We start from the raw sequence: 15,624 nt of genomic DNA, 5'->3' as shown, positions 1-15,624 counted from the left end.
TGGCACCAGTCTCAAGGCTGTAGAACACTTCTCATATCTTGGTAATGTGTCCTCTAAGGATGCCATTATTGAAAAAGATATTCGTGTACACATCTAGAAAGCATGCTCGAGGCTTATGGATGACTCCATGATTGTGTCAGGAAGCAGAATGGCATTAAATGGAAGACTATCAAATATCGGTAAGCAATCAGTCATCCCTATGATAGTTGGTGAGCAATCAACCATCAGTAAACTAGTGTATTGCAGGATTGGGTAATCAGACTGGTCATAGTATTAACTGATTCGGCAATTCCGCATCAGCAAGCTCTAATATAGTGGTGCTAAGCAATTGACCATTAACAGAACTGGTATTGTGGGACAAGACAATTGTCTTGTAGAAAGTCCAATTTTTGTTAATGTTGTTGTTCTGAGCAATCAAGCATCAGGACACCTAATATAGGGATACTGGACAAGCCTCACAGCACCACGGACTCGTGTTCGATTCCAGCCTTTGGGTTGGCACCTCCTCTCTGTGTCATTGTGGGTTTCCTCTGGTTTCCTCCCACAGTCCAAAGATGTGCAGATTAGGTGGATTGGCCATGCTAAATTACCCCTTAGTGTCTAAAGATGTGCATGTTAGATAGGGTTACGCAGTTATGGAGATAGGTTGAGGGAGTCAGACTAGGTAGGGTGCTCTTTCGGAGGGTTGGTGCAGACTCAATGGGCCAAATGGCCTCCTTCTGCACTGTAAGGATTTTATGGACAATCAAGCATTAGCAAGTCGGCTGTTGTGATTCTGAGCAATCAAGGATTACCAAACTCTGGGGGCTGGATTCTCCGTTTTTGGGACGATGTCCCCAAGCCGGCGTCAAAACCGTGGAGTTTTATTCCTGGAAAAAAGGGACATGAATTTACAGCTCTGCAGGGGGCTAGCAGAAATCAGGAGTAAATCTCGCAGCTTTTGCTGCAGATACGTGCCCCCGCAAATCCGGATTGGAGGCTGCACAAGCGCATGGCGGCAACCTCTAGCGGCCACGTCGTGCTCCATGGCGGACTTGGACCGCGGAGGTTGACCCACAAAGGAGATCCCCCCGAACGGCCGTGTGCCCGACCCTCAAACCCTGCACAGTCATTCCACCTATACGGCCTCCCCTGGCCTCCAATTTGCCCGCCCCCGACCAGGGCGGCCGCAGACTGAGTCTGCAGCCGCCACGCAAGCATCCCGACTGGCTGGACCAGGTTAGTTCCATGCCATCGGGACTTTGGCTAGTCGTGGGCAAAGTATGTTGGAGCGGGCCTCTGACAATGGTTCCCAGCGGCGCATTGTACTCCCCAGTGACGCCGCTCTTAGAGGCCCGCAGAATCAGTGACCCGGCGCCGGTCCCGATTCTTGCAGAAACATCGATTCTCTGCCCCTCCGCCGGCCGCGATTTCGGTGCGGAGAATCCACCCAGGTATTATGGGACAGACAATCAAGGATTAGGAAAATGTAGTATTGTGGGACTAAGAAATAAAGTATTAGCATGATCTAGTTTGTGGTTTCAAAACTTAAGGATAAGCAAAATCTGATGTTGTGGTTCCCAACAGTCAGGATTTGAAAGGCTTGTATTGTGGGACGAAGAAATCGAGCATTAGAAAACCTTGTTTGTGGTTCCAAACATCAAGGATAGAATGTTGGGCAGCACGGTGGCACAGTGGTTAGCATTGCTGCCTACGGCGCTGAGGACCTGGGTTCGAATCCCGGCCCTGGGTTACTGTCTGTGAGGAGTTTGCACATTCTCCCCGTGTCTGCGTGGGTTTCGCCCCCACAACCCAAAGATGTGCAGATTAGGTGGATTGGCCACGTTAAAGCCCCTTAATTGTAAAAAAATAATTGCTCCAAATTTTTTTATTTTTTTAAAAGGATAGTATGTCATAGACAAATACAGCAGAAGAGACCAATTAGTCCATGCTGGCTCTTTGAAATAGATATCTACTCACTAATACTCCCTCTAGTCTTTCCAGAGCACTGCAAAGTATTCTCCTTGAGTGATTATTGAAATCCGTTTTGAAAGTTATATAGAAGAAATATATAAGAAATATATCAATGACCTAAGGTGCAAGGGTGCACTTTCAAAATTTGCTGATGACATAGGAAGTATTGAGAAATGTGACTCGGTTTGTGATAGACGAACTTCTGGTGGTGGCCATGGTGTGAGTGGTCGCACACAGGGAAGCTCCTGCTTGAAGGCATAGAAAAGAACTCTTTTTAGCCGAAATTGGGTGCAATTTCGACAGAAAGGTGTAGTTGAAGGTTGGAGTACTAGTTCCACCGGGAGTGGTATGTCCGCTGATTCCCAAACCCCGCAGAGGTGAAAGACCTGGCCAAGGTGTTGGAAGGGACCTGTTACGCAGCAGTCAGTGGAAGGATGGCTGAGGGGGAAGGGCTTGTGCAAATCGGAAAGCCCCATATGGAGCAGTTAATGGACTTCAACAAGGAAGAGTTCTGCCAGCAGACGAAGGAGATGCAGGAGGATCGCTTGAAGGCCATCGAAGGAGCTGTGGCACCCCTGAAGGGCTCGATGGAGAGGGTGGAGAAATGCTTGGAGATGCAGGGGTCGCAGATCCTCGAGACTGAGAGGGTGATGTCGGATGACAGCGATCGAGTGGTGGCATTGGGAGGCAGAGGTGGGGCTCTTAGGAGGCCTTTGCAAAATGTTGAGAGCAAAGGTGGATGAGCAGGAAAATAGTTTGAGAAGATAGAATGTCTGGATAGTGGGCCTGCCTGAAGGAGTGGAAGATGCGAGTGAGAGTTTCAAGGATGCTGGCGGGGCTAGTGGCGGAGGGGGTGCTGGATAAGGCCCCTGAAGTGGACAGAGCACACAGGTCTCTGAGGCAGAAGCCTCGGGCGGGAGAGCCGCCGCGGGCGCTGATCGTGAGACTTCATACGTTCATGGGGAAAAAGAAGATTTTGCAGTGGGCCAGGGAGAAGAGCAACTGGGAATGGGTGGGCAACAAGGTCCCAATATATTAGAATATCAAAGCCGTGCTGGCAAAACGGCATGCAGGGTTCAACAAATCCAAGTCAGTGCTATATTGGCGGCAGATCAGGTTTGGGGTGCTCTACCCGACGAAACTATGGATGACATATGAAGGCCGGAAATACTATTTTGAGACCCCAGAAACGGCCAATGACTTTATCGAGGAGCATAAACTGGGCTAGAACTGAATTGAACAATTCTGGGAGACTGAGGTGCAGGCACTTTGAAATAATTAAGAATATGGGTAGAGTGGGGGTAGGGAGTGGAGGATTTTCTTTTCCTATGATATGGAGGGGGTTTTCTCTGGTGTTTTATTTAATGTTGGGTTGCAAAGTGTAGCAGGGGTGAAAAATTTATAGGGGATGTCCGTTTGCCTGGAGCTGTGTGTTTATTTCCCCCCCTGTTTGTTCGGGGAAGGTGACCTATGATTCAAAATGACTCTTTGCTTGGGTGGGGGAGGGTAAGGTCAGTGGGGAGTCTTCTTCACTGAGCAGAGAGGTGAGGGCGGCGGGGGAGGGGCAGAGGTCAGTGAGAGAGGCCTTTGGGCAGGGGCTGCCACGCTAGCATGTAATGCTGGTGAACGGAAGTGAGGTGGGGGAGAAGGCCGAGAGGTGGCCTCAGGGGAAGAGGTGGCGGGGGTAAGGGGGAAGTGGGAAGGGATAGGGAGGATGACTCAACGAGGCGAAGTGGAAGAAGAAACATGGTCAGGGGCGGAGAACGGGACCATCTTGGATCAGCCAAGTATAGGGTGAAATTAACAGGACTAGAAAAAAAGGGCGAGGATGACGGACGGTAGAGAGGAATGGAGGCGTAAACCTCCGGTAAGACTGATAACATAGAACATGCAAGGGCTCAATGGACCGGTTAAAAGATCTCAGGTTTATGCACACCTCAGGAGCTTGAGAGTGGAGGTAGTCTTTCTGCAGGAGACGCACCTCCGTGTGAAGGACCAGGTTAGGCTAAGGAAGGGGTGGGTGGGTCAGTGTGGTAGTCACCACTAGTAGTATTACATGTATTACGGTAAGGCCCGTATAGTTGAGGTACATGGGTAAATCCCTGCCTGCTGCATCTGCACAGTAGGCGGCGTATAAATGTGTGTGCTCGCCGGTGCTGCAGCCATTCTGGTTCCAGCTACAGGAGGCACAACATCTTTGTTCAATAAAGCCTCGATTATTCCACTACTCTCGTCTTTGTGGTAATTGATAGTGCATAATTTATTGAGCAAATATTTTTAAAAACGCACCAAGCCTGATTGCCTGCAGCTGAGCCCACGCAGCCAACGCTACGTCCGCCTTTGAGCACTGGCTAGCCTGCTTCGAAAGGTACCTCCGAACATCCGCTGAGGAACCCTTGGATTCGCAGAAGCTCCAAGTCCTTTATTCATGGGTGAGCCCTGACATTTTTCCTCCCATCCAGGATGCGCCCACTTACTCCGAAGCGATGGAGCTCCTGAAGGTACATTACGTTCGACCAGTCAATCAACTATACGCCAGGCACCTCCTGGCCACGAGACAGCAACTCCCCGGGGAGTCTCTGGACGATTTCTGGCGTGCCCTGCACATCCTAGGTAGGAACTGTGACTGCCAGGCAGTTTCGGCAGTCCAACACACAGAACCTTTAATTCGAGACGCTTTTGTTACGGACATGAGGTCTGCGTACATCCGCCAGCGGCTACTGGAAGGGGGTACACTTGATCTTGCGGGAACTAGGCAGCTCGCTAACTCGTTAGAAGTGGCCTCCCGCAGGGCAGCACGGTGGCCTAGTGGTTAGCACAACTGCCTCACGGCGCTGAGGTCCCAGGTTCGATCCCGGCTCTGGGTCACTGTCCGTGTGGTGTTTGCACATTCTCCCCGTGTCTGCGTGGGTTTCGCCCCCACAACCCAAAAATGTGCAGAGTAGGTGGATTGGCTACGCTAAATTGCCCCTTAATTGGAAAAAATAATTGGGTAATCTAAAATTTAAAAAAAAAAAGAAGTGGCCTCCCGTAACGCCCAGTCATACGCCCCCGACCGCAAGGCACCCTCGTGGGTATTGTGGGCCCCACCAGCTGCCGACTCCAGCGCGCGGCAGCCAGCCAGCCAACCCTGGGGGGCCCCAAGTGCTATTTTTTTAATGTGTTTATTCAAAATTTTTCAAAAAGCTTTACAGAACGCTCCAAAAAGGAAAGTAATACAAAGGGAAAAGGGCAACATGCCAACCGAACAGAACAACTTAACCCTCTAAACGATAAACAGTTTAACAAATTAACACCCAACTCAAAACAAAGTAGGGTAAGCGCCCCTTTCAGGGAAAAAAAAGGAAACCCCCCCCCCCCCCCCCACTCAGTTGCTGCTGCTGTTGACCTCCACCTAACGTTCCACGAGAAAGTCAAGGAACGGTTGCCACCGCCCGGAGAACCCCTGCAAGGACCCTTGTAAGGCAAACTTTATCTTCTCCAACCTAAGAAACCCCGCCATGTCATTGATCCAAGCCTCCACACTTGGGGCCTTGGCGTCCCTCCACAATAACAAGAGCCTTCTCTGGGCTGCCAAGGAGGCACAGGCCAGAACTCCGGCTTCTCGCGACTCCTGCACTCCCGGATCCTCTGATACCCCAAATAACGCTATCCCCAAACTCGGTTTTACCCGAGTGTCCAGGACCTTGGACATGACCTTTGCAACCCAAATTTCTCCTCCAGTGCCTTTAAGCTGGCAAAAGTCCCGTCAATGAATAGATCCCCCAGCCTTGTAATTCCCGCCTGGTGCCAGCTTCGGAACCCACCATCTATCCTGCCCGGGGCAAACCTATGGTTATTCTGTATCGGGGACCAGACTGAGGCCTCCGCCTCCCCCCTGTGCCGCCTCCATTGCCCCCAAATCTTCAGCGCCGCCGTCACCACCGGGCTCGTGGTATACCGCGTCGGCAGCGGCCCCCCCCCCCTCCCCCCCCACCCTCCAAGAACAACAAGAACAGTCTTTTAACCCTCAGGGTCTTATTGGCCCACACAAATCCCATGATGCACTTGCTCACTCGTTTGTAAAAGGCCTTAGGGATGAGGATGGGCAGGCACTGAAACACAAACAAAAACCTAGGGAGGACCGTCATCTTGACAGACTGCACCCTACCCGCTAGGGAGAGCGGTAGCATGTCCCACCTCTTAAAGTCCTCCTCCATCTGGTCCACCAGCCGTGCCAGATTGAGCCTATGCAAGACCCCCCAACTCTTGGCCACCTGAATATCCAAATACTGAAAACTCCTCTCCACCTTGAGCGGCAGCACCTCCAACCTCTTTTCCTGGCCCCTCGCATGTACCACAAAGAGCTCGCTCTTACCAACATTAAGCTTATACCCCGAGAAGTCTCCAACTCCCTGAGGGTCTGCATAACCTCCCCCATCCCCTCCACCAGGTCTGTAATATATAAAAGCAAATCATCCGCATATAATGAGACGGGGTGCTCCTCCCCTCCTCGAACCAAACCACTCCAGCTTCTAGATTCCCTCAGCGCCATGGCCAATGGCTCAATCGCCAAAGCAAACAGCAGGGGGGACAGAGGGCACCCCTGCCTCGTTCCACGATACAGTCTGAAGTACTCTGATCTCAACCGGTTCGTCGATACACTCGCCACCGGGGCCTGGTATAACAATTTAACCCACCCTATGAACCCCTCCCCAAACCTACCCAGCACCTCCCACAGGTACCCCCACTCCACCCGGTCAAAGGCCTTCTCCGCATCCATAGCCGCCACCACCTCTGCATCCTCCCCATCCGAGGGCATCATAATCACATTCAGAAGCCTCCACACATTTGCATTCAACTGCCTGCCCTTCACAAATCCCGTCTGATCCTCATGTATCACCCGCGGGAAATAATCCTCAATCCTAGTGGCCAGGTCCTTCGCCAACAACTTGGCATCCACAGTAAGAAGTAAAATCGGCCTATATGAGCCACACTGCAGGGGGTCTTTGACCGCTTATGAATAAGCGAGTTCAGAGCTGTCGACATCGTCGGGGCGAGACTACCTTTTTCTCTTGCTTCATTAAAAGTTCTCAACAGCAACGGAGCCAACAGTTCCGAAAACTTCCTATAAAATTCAATCGGGAACCCATCCGCCTGCATACTCCCCAACCCCTTAACCAGCTCCTCCATCCCAATCGGGGCCCCCAAGCCTTCCACCTGCTCCTCCTCCACCCTCGGAAACCTCAATTGGTCCAGGAACCGCCGCATCCCCTCTCCCCACTCCGGGGGCTCTGATTTGTACAAGTTCTCATAAAAGTCCCTAAAGACCTCATTTATTCTGAATGGACTCCGCACCGTATTCCCTCCCTTGTCCCTGATTCCCCCAATTTTTCTGCCGCCTCCTTCTTCCGCAGCTGATGCGCCAGCATCTGACTTGCCTTCTCCCCATATTCATACGCAGCTCCTTGTACCTTCCTCCACTGGGCCTCAGCTTTCCCCGTCGTCAACAAGTCAAACACTTTTTGGAGGCTCCGGCGCTACTTCAACAGCCCCTCCTCGGGGGATTCCGCATATCTCCTATCCACCCTAAGTATCTCTCCTACCAATCTATCCCTCTCCCTCGTCTCTCTGTGAGCCCTGATGGAGATCAGCTCCCCTCTAACCACCGCCTTCAGCGCTTCCCAGACCACACTCACCGAGACCTCCCCATTGTCATTGGCCTCCATATACCTCTGTATGCACCCCCGGAACCGCCCACAGACCTCCTCATCTGCCAATAATCCCACATCCAAGTGCCATAACGGGCGGTGGCCCCTCTCTTCTCCCAACTCCAGCTCCACCCAGTGCGGGGCGTGATCCGAAATCGTGATGGCCGAGTGCTCCCTTCCCTCTACTCTCGGGATCCGTGCCCTGCTCACCACGAAAAAGGCTATCCGTGAATAGGCCTTGTGCACATGGGAAAAGGAGAACTCCCTCGCCCTTGGCCTAGCAAACCTCCACGGATCCACTCCCCCCATCTGATCCATAAACCCCGTCAGGACCTTGGCCGCAGCTGGCCTCTTACCCGACCTTGACCGATCCACTGCCGGGTCCAGTACCGTGTTGAAACCCCCCCCCCCCCCATAATTAGGTTCCCCACCTCCAAATCCGGGATCCGACTTAGCATCCGCTTCATGAACCCTGCATCGTCCCAATTTGGGGCATATACATTCACCAGCACCACCCGGGCCCCCTGCAGCCTACCACTCACTATCACATACCGGCCCCCTTTATCCGCCACAATGCCCACTGCCTCGAAAGTCACCCGCTTGCTCACAAAAACTGCTACCCCCCTGTTCTTCGCGTCCAACCCGGAGTGAAAGATCTGCCCTACCCACCCCTTCCTCATCCTGGTCTGGTCCGCAACTTTCAGGCGCGTCTCCTGTAGCATGGCTACGTCTGCCTTCAGTCCCTTTAAGTGCGCAAATACCCGGGCCCTCTTGACCGGCCCATTTAGGCCTCTCACATTCCACGTGATCAGTCGGATCGGGGGACTACCCGCCCCCCGCCGACTAGCCATCTCCTTTTTTGGGCCAGCCACGTGCACACGCCTCCCGCTCCTTCCAGCCCCCCAGGCGGAGGCTCCCTGCCCCGACTCTCCCTATTATCTCCGGCTCCCCCTCAGTCAATACAGCAGCAACCCAGTAGCCCCCCCCCCCCTCCCCAGGCCAAGCAATTGCTTGACCCCCCCTACTCCCCCCATTGCACTCCCGTAAGTCAGCTGACTCCGGCCACTCCTGCCTCTGCCACCGATCCCTGCAGATTTCCCTCCTAAAATCCAAGTGCCCCCCCTCCACACCCCTGCAGACCAATGTGGACTCCAATCCAATACAGCCTCCCCCCACCCCATCTCTTTCAACGGGAAAAGAAAACCCGCGCTCCCAGTCTGGGCTGACCCTGCCCTCTATGGCGCAGCTCCATTCTCCTGCGACCTCACCCCCATCCCCAGAGACCCATGGTTCCCAGCCACCGAACATGGGGAACAACCCCTCCCAGATGAGCGCCCGCACAGAATAAAAAAGAAACACAAATATCGCTCTCTCCCACTCCACAACATCCCCCAAAGCATGCTACAGACCACTAATTTAAGTCCAGCTTCTTATTTTTGATAAAGGTCCATGCCTCGTCCGGCGTATCAAAATAGTGGTGACGGTCCTGATATGTGACCCACAATCGCGCGGGCTGCAACAGCCCAAACTTCACCCCCTTTCCGTGGAGAACCGCCTTGGCCCGATTGAATCCTGCCCTCTTCTTGGCCAGCTCTGCGCTCCAGTTCTGGTAAATGTGAATTTCAGCATTCTCCCACCTACTGCTCCGCTCCTTCTTTGCCCATCTCAAGACGCACTCCCTGTTGGTGTAGCGGTGAAACCTCACCACCACAGCTCTCGGCGGCTCATTCACCCTCGGTCTCCTCGCCAGGACTCCGTGCGCCCCATCCAGCTCCAAGGGCCTCGGGAAGGCTCCCGCACCCATCAGCATGCTCAGCATCGTGGCGACATACGCCCCAGCATCCGACCCCTCTGCGACTTCAGGGAGACCCAGAATCCGCAAATTCTTCCTTTTCGACCTGTTTTCCAGATCCTCAAATTTCTCCTGCCACTTTTTATAGAGTGCCTCGTGCGCCTCTACCTTACTGCCAGGCCCAGGATCACGTCCTTGTTATCAGAGGCCTTCTGCTGCACCTCTTTAATCGCTGTCCTCTGCATCCTCTGGGTCTTTACCAGCCTTTCTATCGACGCCTTCATAGGGGCCAACATCTCTGCCTTCAATTCCACAAAGCAGCTTCGTAGGAACTCTTGCTGCTCCCACGTCCATTGAGCCCAAGCTGCCTGGTCTCCGCCCGCCGCCACCTTGCTTTTTCGCACCCGTTCTCCTCTCTTCTCCAATGCCCCTTTTTTGACCGCACCGCGGTCATCAGGTCGGAGGTCCAATGGCTTCTGCGGGAAGGGGTCATTGAGGCCAGCAACAGCCCCTGGAGAGCTCAAGTGGTAGTAGTAAAAATTGGGGAGAAGCATAGGATGGTCATTGACTACAGTCAGACCATCAATCGGTACATGCAGCTCGACGTGTACCCCCTCCCACGCATATCTGGCATGGTCAATCAGATTGCGCAGTATCGGATCTTCTCCACAGTGGACCTGAAGTCCGCCTACCACCAGCTTCCCATCCGCCCGGAGGACCGCCAATACACTGCGTTGGAAGCAGATGGCCGTCTTTATCACTTCCTTTGGGTTCCCTTCGGCGTCACTAATGGGGTCTCAGTCTTCCAGCAAGAGATGGACCAAATAGTTGGCAGGTACGGACTGCGGGCCACCTTCCCGTACCTAGATAACGTCACCATCTGCGGCCACGATCAGCAGGACCACGACGCAAACCTCCAAAAATTCCTCCAGACCACCAAACTCCTTAATCTCACGTACAATAAGGAGAAATGCGTGTTCCGCACCAACCGCTTAGCCATCCTTGGCTATGTCATGGAAAATTGAGTTCTAGGGCCCGACCCCGACAGCATGCGTCCCTTCATGGAACTCCCACTCCCCCACGGCCCTGAAACGATGCCTGGGGTTTTTATACTACTATGCCCAGTGGGTCCCTAATTATGCAGACAAGGCCTACCCACTCCTTCAGCCCACTATTTTTCCCCTGATGGCTGAGGCCCACCAGGCCTTCAACTGCATCAAGGCGGACATCGCCAAGGCCACGATGCACGCGGTCGACGAGTCCCTCCCCTTTCAGGTCGAGAGCGATGCATCAGACGTAGCTTTGGCCGCCACCCTCAACCAGGCAGGCAGGCCCGTGGCCTTCTTCTCCCACACCCTCCATGCCTCCGAAATTCGGCACTCCTCTGTCGAAAAGGAGGCCAAGCCATTGTGGAAGCTGTGAGACATTGGAGGCATTACCTAGCCGGCAGGAGATTCACTCTCCTCAAAGACCAATGCCTTCATGTTCAATAACACACAGCGGGGCAAGATCAAAAACGACAAGATCTTGAGGTGGAGGATTGAGCTCTCCACCTATAATTACGAGATTTTGCATCGCCCGGGGAAGCTCAACAAGCTCCCTGACGCCCTATCCCGCGGTACATGTGCCAGCGCACAGTGGACCGACTCCGGGCTCTCCACTATGACCTCTGCTACCCGGGGGTCTCCTGGTTCTTCCATTTCGTCAAGGCCTGCAACCTGCCCTACTCCATTGGAGGAGGTCAGGACTGTCACTAGAGACTGCCAGGTCTGCGCAGAGTGCAAGCCGCACTTCTACCGGCCAGATCGAACGCACCTGGTGAAGGCCTCCCGCCCTTTTGAACGCCTCAGCGTGGACTTCAAAGGGCCACTCCCCTCCACCGACCGCAACATGTACATTCTGAACGTGATTGACGAGTACTCCCAGTTCCCTTTCGCCATCCCATGCCCCAATATGACTTCTGCCATTAAAGTCCTCCACAGTATCTTCACTCTGTTCAGTTTCCCCACCTGTATCCACAGTGATTGGGGATCCTCTTTTATGAGTGATGAGCTGCGTCAGTTCCTGCTCAGCAAGGGCATTGCCTCGAGCAGGACGACCAGCTACAACCCCCGAGGAAACGGGCAGGTGGAGAGAGAGAATGGGACGGTCTGGAAGGCCGTCCCTTTGGCCCTGCGGTCTAAAAATCTCCCGGTCTCCCGCTGTCAGGAGGTCCTCCCCGACGCGCTCCACTCCATCCGATCGCTCCTCTGCACCGCGACTAATGAGACCCCTCACGAACGTGTGTTTGTCTTCTCCAGGAAGTCCACCTCGGAGTCTCGCTCCCAACATGGCTGACAGTTCCTGGACCCGTCCTCCTTCGCAAGCATGTGTGGACCCATAAGTCGGACCCCTTGGTTGAAAGAGTCCACCTCCTACAAGCGAACCCGCAGTACTCCTACGTGGCACACCCCAATGGGCGCCAGGACAGTCTCCCTCCAGGACCTGGCACCCGCTGGATCCCCCCCTCCCGTCTGCCTCATTCACCCCTACGCCACTCACCCTCCCTCCAGCGAACCTCACCGCTGCCCCCGCCCAGGAGGATCCGTCCTCCCACTGGTTCCACTCAGGGGTGACGAAGACGAGGAAAACACGCTCCCGGAGTCACAGGTGACCACGTCGGCGCCCACATCACCACCAGGACTGTGTACGGTAAGGTCCGTATAGTAGAGGTACATGGGTAAATCCCTGCCCGCTGGTTCCGCCCAGTAGGCGGCGTATAAATGTGTGTGCTCGCCGGTGCTGCAGCCATTCTGGTTCCAGCTACAGGAGGCACAACATCTGCTCAATAAAGCCTCGATTATTCCACTATTCTCGTCTTTGTGGTAATTGATAGTGCATCAGTCAGGTTTTCCACTCGGGGTTTGATTCAAAGTTGTGGGGAGTGGCAATTTTGATGAGTAAGAAAACAGGGTTTGTGAGCGCGAAGGAATTGAGGGACCCGGGTGGGAGATATGTGATTGAGTGGGTGTTGGACGGGATGCCGGTGGTGTTGGTGAATGTGTATGCATCGAATTGGAATGATGTAGGTTTTATGATGGGGTTGCTGGCAGCAATACCGGACTTAGCCACGTACCAGTTGATTATGGGAGGAGATTTTAACTGTGTTTTAGAGTCGAGTGTGAATAGGTCGAGCCTCAGGTCAACAGGTAGGATACGAATAGCAAAGGAGCTGGGTGGGTTTTCTCATCATGTCCCCTCTGGTTCTTTTGTGAATGACCTTACATCTGTGCCCTCTGGTTATTGACCCTTCTCCTGAGTTTCTCAATCCAAACTTTTTACGATTTTGAATGCTTCTATCACATTTCACCTTTACTTCCCTTGCTCTAAGGAGAACACGGGTTTCTCTAGTCAAATTGTGTAACTGAAGTATTTCATCCTTTATCATTCTAGTAAATTTCCTTGGCAGCCTTCTCCAATTTGCGGTCACCTTTCTAGCATGTGGTGTCCAGAATTGACAACAAAACACCAGCTGGGGCCAGTGTTTTATACAGGTTTACCATTGCTTTTGCACTCTATGCCTTGGTTTGTAAAGCCAAGAATTTCACAGACCTTATTAACAGGTTTATCTTGTCCTGTTACCTTCAAAGACTTGTGTACATATACTCTGCTCCTGCACCCAGTTTAAAATTGTACTTTTTAGTTTATATGTCCTGTCCTCAATCTTTCCAGTTCAAAATTAATTACTTTACACTCCTGCATTAAATTATTCTGCCATTTATCCTGCCAATTTCACCATTTTACTCATGGCCCCTGAAGTCTGTTACTAGTTTCTTGTGTGATACTTTTTTAAGGTTTTGGGTCATCTGCAAACTTTAAATTATGCCTAAAATTACCAAGTCATTAATATAAAATTAAAATAAGATTGACCCCTGCAAAACATCACCATATATATACATTGATCCTGAAAGACAGCTATTCAAAACTACTCTCTGCTTCCTGTCCCTAGGCAATTCTGTATTCACATTGCCACAGCCCCGATAATCCCACTGACTTCAATTTTCTTAAATTTACGACAATGGTGCTTTATCAAACACCTTTCGAAAAACTATATATACACCAACCACACTACCCTCAACAATCCTCTCCATTACTTCAAAGAACTCACTCAAGCTAATCAAACATGATTTGCCTTAAATTAAAGCCAGCATGGCTTTTGTTCATTTTTTTAAAAAATGTACTTTTTTTTCCTTTTAAAATTAAGGGGCAATTTAGCATAGCCAATCCACCTACCCTGCATATCTTTTGGGTTGTGGCGGTAAGACCCACACAGACATGGGGGGAATGTGCAAACTTCACACGGACAGTAACCCAGGGCCAGGATCGTACCCGGGTCCTCAGCGCTATGAGGCAGCAGTGCTAGCCACTGTGCTACTGTGCCGCCTATGGCTTTGTTAATTAACCCATACATTTACGAGTGCAAATTAATTTTCTTCCCGATTGTTATCACAAAACGTTCCCCCAATGACTGGCCTATTGTTTTTTGCACAAGGATATAGTATTTGAAAACTTCCAGTCTTCTGGCAGCACCACGAATTCTAAGGATTGGAAACTTGTGCCACACTCCCACAACTTCCACTCGACTATCCTCGACAACTTAGGATGATTCTATCTGGATCGGGTAAATTTGTTTTATTCATTCATGATGTGAGCATTGCTGGTTACGCCAGCATTTGTTCCCATCCTTAATTACCCTGGAGAAGGTGGTGGCCAGACGTCTTCTTGAGCCACTGCAGTGTTGTAGGTACAACCACAGTACTGTTAGGAAATTCCAGGATTTTGACTTTTCTGTTCGGAATTTTTAAAATTTGCTCGTGATGTGGGCTTTGCTGGCTGGGCCAGCATATAGGCACCATGGAGTACAGGGGTTAGCACTGTTGCTTCACAGTGCCAGGGTCCCAGGTTTGATTCCCGGCTTGGGTCACTGTCTGTGCGGAGTCTGCACGTTCTCCCCGTGTCTGCGTGGGTTTCCTCCCAAAGTCCAAAGATGTGCAGGTGAGGTGGATTGGCCACTCCAAATTGCCCGTAATGTCCAAAATGGTTAGGTGGGGTTACTGGGTTATGGGGATAAGGTGGAGGTATGGACTTAAGTAGGATGCTCTTTCCAGGGGCCAATGCAGACTTGATAGGCTGAATGGCGTCCTTCTGCACTGTAAATTCTACATACATTTGTTGTCCATCCCTAATTGCCCTTAAACTAAATGTCTTGCTAGGCCATTTCAGTGAGAGGGCAGGTAAGAGTCAACTGCATCGCTGTGTGAGTCTGGAATCACATGTAGGCCAGACCGGGATGGCAGATTTCCTTCACATTAGTGAAGCAGATGGCGTTTTAAAACTTTAAAAAAAAATGTAAAGTGCCCAATTCAGTGTGGCCAAACCACCGACCCTGCATATCTTTGCATTGTAGGGGTGAGACCCACTCAGACATGGGGAGAATGTGCAAACTTCACCCGGATCGAACTTGGGTTCTCGACGCCATGAGGCAGCACGGTAGCACATTGGTTAGCACAGTTGCTTCACAGCTCCAGGGTCCCAGGTTCAATTCCCGGCTTGGGTCACTGTCTGTGCGGAGTCTGCACATTCTCCCCGTGTCTGCGTGGGTTTCCTCCAGGTGCTCCAATTTCCCCCTACAGTCCGAAGATGTGCAGCGTTAGGTGGATTGGCCATGCTAAATGGCCCTTAGTTAGGTGGGGTTACTGGGATAGGGTAGAGGTGTGGGTTTAAGTGGGCTTCTCTTTCCAAGAGCCGGTGCAGACTCGAATGGCCTCCTTCTGAACTGTAAATTCTATAACCACTGCGCCACCGTGCTGCCCTAACCAGATGGGTTTTTTAATGACAATCGACAATGGTTTATTCCAGATTATTATCGAATTCAAATGTCACCATCTGCCATGGTGGGATTCAAACCAGAGCATTACTCTGGATTACTGGTCTAGCGACAATACCACTACACCACCGCCTCCCCATGCAGCCAACCATTTAAGTATTTCCTTTTTTACCTATTTTTAATCATATTTAATTTCTAATTCTCAATTTCCTATTTCTTTACAGCAACAGATCAGCAGCATCTTCTTAAGTGAAGACATATGAAAATGACTAATTTAGTACCTCAGCACCCACAAGAAGATATCCCTTTTTGGACCATATTGC

At 51.7% G+C, this 15,624-nt stretch overlaps 1 long non-coding RNA gene across 1 annotated transcript in view; it reads right to left on the bottom strand.

Annotated features, from left to right (window-relative positions):
- The window catches only part of LOC119971763, a 38,249-nt gene that overhangs the window by 20,964 nt on the left and 1,661 nt on the right, over positions 1–15,624 (bottom strand). The gene's annotated exons all lie outside the window — the stretch shown is intronic.

The sequence above is a fragment of the Scyliorhinus canicula genome, chromosome 9 (genome assembly GCF_902713615.1).
Source record: "Scyliorhinus canicula chromosome 9, sScyCan1.1, whole genome shotgun sequence".
In the NCBI taxonomy this organism is placed as follows: domain Eukaryota; kingdom Metazoa; phylum Chordata; class Chondrichthyes; order Carcharhiniformes; family Scyliorhinidae; genus Scyliorhinus; species Scyliorhinus canicula.
The sequence above is the reverse complement of the archived record's forward strand: the minus strand, read 5'-3'. Positions and strand labels throughout refer to the sequence as shown.